The sequence below is a fragment of the Nicotiana tabacum genome, chromosome 24 (assembly GCF_000715075.1).
Source record: "Nicotiana tabacum cultivar K326 chromosome 24, ASM71507v2, whole genome shotgun sequence".
Classification (NCBI taxonomy): domain Eukaryota; kingdom Viridiplantae; phylum Streptophyta; class Magnoliopsida; order Solanales; family Solanaceae; genus Nicotiana; species Nicotiana tabacum.
Window position 1 is genome coordinate 70,043,992 of NC_134103.1, and position 3,296 is coordinate 70,047,287.

Consider the following 3,296-nt stretch of genomic DNA (forward strand, 5'->3'; position numbering starts at 1 on the left):
GAAGAAAAGAAGAAAAAGAAAAATAATAAGTATGTGATATTTTCAAACAAACACTAATTAATGGAGTATGACATAAAGAGATGTAATCTAACTAGAATACCCGTTTCCTATGGTTCTTAGGACAGTCAATTAGTAACAAAAACCATACAGAGTTTAGTTTCCCAGGGGGCAAAGTCATGTATTTCAATTCTCTCCAAGATCAATTATTGCCTACATAAGACGCTCAGCATCCAACCAAAAACATGAAATTAGAACTCTTCATATTGCTTTCTCCGCAAGTTTGAAAGAAAATTAGCCAAAGCTGATAAACAATGAAAACCCCACGTCGAAATTTTCTCTTCTTCATCCTCTCTGCCGCCATATTTCTCCTTCACCTCAGCCTTGTCCCCGCGATCGCGAAGTTGCAACTCCCTACGCCCGGTCCTAGTCTTGAAGACATAGATTATATCCACTCCAGTTGTCAAAATACCTTATATCCCGAAACCTGCATCAATTCCTTTCAAAATTACGCCTTCGCGGTCCAGCAAGACCCGAGGCAGCTCGCTTTTTACGCCATCTTGAAAAGCCTACGCAAATCCAAGAGTTTGGCAGCTTATATAATTTCCAACGTAGCCGGCTATGAAGCTCAAATACAAGCCCTATATAGTACCGTAAACCAAATACGTGACTCACTGACACAGATGGAAAAGTTGATTGAGTTTTGACTGTGGAGGTGAGTCGTTGAGGTTTCAGATTAGTAAGGTTCAGACATGGATGAGTGCAGCCTTGACTAATATTGAGGACGTGACTTGCACGCATGTATTTAAGGATGTTGAGCCATTGAAATCGAACGTATGTGATCGTGTAACAACGGTGAAGGAGGTGACTAACAACGCCGTCGCTTTGGTAAATAATTATGCCAATATGATATATCAACTCCGTAATGAACTATGAATAATTGATGATCGAGTTGATAGAAATAAAGAAAGATGAGTTGATAGATTATTACTACTAATCACGTTAGATTATTGAGAATTTTCATCGAAGTTTAGGTTGCATAGTGTAGTTGTAGGAGAAAAAAGAACAAAGAGTATATGAACTACTTGTGTATTTTGGACCTCCAATCAAACAAAGTTGTTTTTTTTTTGTCTATTTTTTTATTATTTTCTCAACGAGTTCTTACCTTTTCTTCCTCTCGATTACGTACAATCTTGTATAAACTCAATAAATTTGGTACTAAATCCTTTTTCTTTATCAGATTTTAGAATTTACAATTCATTCAACTACAAAAGTTGAGTAATAAAGTATGAGTGTAATTAATTCTATGCATAAATTAATTTTTTTCTACATAATAAGGTCATTTATGTATAAGATAATTACAAATAATTTATATGATAATCATATAACTGATAAACGGGTAGTACAAAAAATCTTTATGCTGTTAGTATACGTTACCTTTTGTTGGATAATACTTTCAAAATTTTTGTGACGAGATAATTCTCTGTTAGGACTTCTTTATTTTTCATAGAAGTTTTTTTTTAAAAAAACTAGTAGAGTCATATTGACAAACCTAGAAAACTGCTAGGGTTGCCGTCATTGTTCCCACAATCATTTCTAATAAAAAACATTCTTGTTGCATCTTGTACTAGAAATTGCCAAATTTCCGACGGAAATCTCTTATTTCCGACGGATTTCAAGTGGTCGGAAAGATGAAGGTCGCAAAATATTTGCGATGGAATCGGTCGCAAACAGGAATTATTAGTTGACCGGATGAAATTAATACATGCGATCACTTTGGTAGTACATTTGCGACCAATTTAGTCGTAATTTTATTAATATAAATTAATTATATATTATTTTTTTGACCGATTTGGTTGGTAAATTAATTATTATTTTTATTTTATTTAAAATTTTTGACCGAGAAATTAAAAAAAAATTCCGAATAATTTTGACCGATTTGGTCGGTAAATTAATTATTTTTTATTATTTTATTTAAAATTTTCGACCTAATCGGTCAGAAATTAAGAAATTAAAAAATATTTAATAATAATTCCGACCACTTCGGCCTCAAATCTGAAAATTTTCAGGTCCAATTTCTGACCACTTTGGTCGGAAATCAGTGGCAAATTTTGGTAAAATACATCATAATTCTACTGTATTTTAAGCCACACTCCCTGCCAAATCAAACAACCAATACACAACAGCCAATATCACAAATATTCTATTAATACAACCTAAAACAACTATTATCAAACTTGTTTAAACATAACAAAACCATCTATTCTATTAAACCACATAAAAATCTAAAGGTTTCAACCAATATCACATTACACCAAGTCTAAAACGAACAAAGTTTTGTAAAACCAATCAAGTCTAAATATCCTATTACACAATCTAAATTACTACCGATCATCAACGATTTCAGTATCCTCATTGTTAGATTCTTCCATTGGACGTTGTTTTTCATGGGTTGCCATGAATGTCCGCATCATACTTATTGTTTCTTGAGCATTGTACCATTATTGAGACAATTCATTGATTTGCGTCCGCATAGTCTCAATTTCTTAGGGTGAAGCAGAAGCACCACTCAATAATGCGGTTGGACGACTACACGGCGACTACACTCCAAGTCCGTAGACTCTACCTTTATTTATTTTCATGAGAAATAAAAAAAATATATGTTTAAATGAGCAAAAGAAGAAACATACAACTTGTGTAAAATAATATTAAAACGAAGTCATATATAAAATATTACTAAAATATTTTATACCTTTATTTACTCCACCGGCTGCCTGTGCCCATATCAAAGTCATATCTTCGGACGTCGGCTGAGAATCGGGATGAGTTTGTTGCCACTCCTCCATTCTTCTCTGATACCCTTCCTGAAATGTTGTTGACAAACATTATATAAACGAATTAGTCTTAACCAAGGTAGTATTATTAGAATCTTACATATATCTTCCGATGCACGCGGTTCGACCCATGCTTCTCTTGTACTATCCTCCTCCTCCTCCTCCTCCTCCTCCTCCTCTTCTTCTTCTTCTTCTTCTTCTTCTTATTCTTCTTCTTCTTCTTCTTCTTCTTCTTCTTCTTCTTCTTCTTCTTCTTCTTCTTCTTCTTCTTCTTCTTCTTCTTTGTCTCCTCAAAGACAGTAGCATGAGACAGATCTCCCCCATGTGCCTTTTTCTTTCAAAATAAAAAATATGAGTTTATTACTTGAATCTCATATAAGTAAATCTAAGTAAAATTTTATAAATAAATTACCAATCTCAATCGATGGGACGCAAAACTGATTGAACCTCCGGTGAGCAACGGGC

General features: G+C 33.8%; 1 pseudogene; it reads left to right on the top strand.

Moving 5' to 3' along the window:
- The first annotated feature begins 203 nt into the window (after positions 1-203).
- LOC142178206 (pectinesterase inhibitor 7-like) lies at positions 204-933 on the top strand (annotated as a pseudogene).
- The last annotated feature ends 2,363 nt before the right edge of the window (positions 934-3,296 follow it).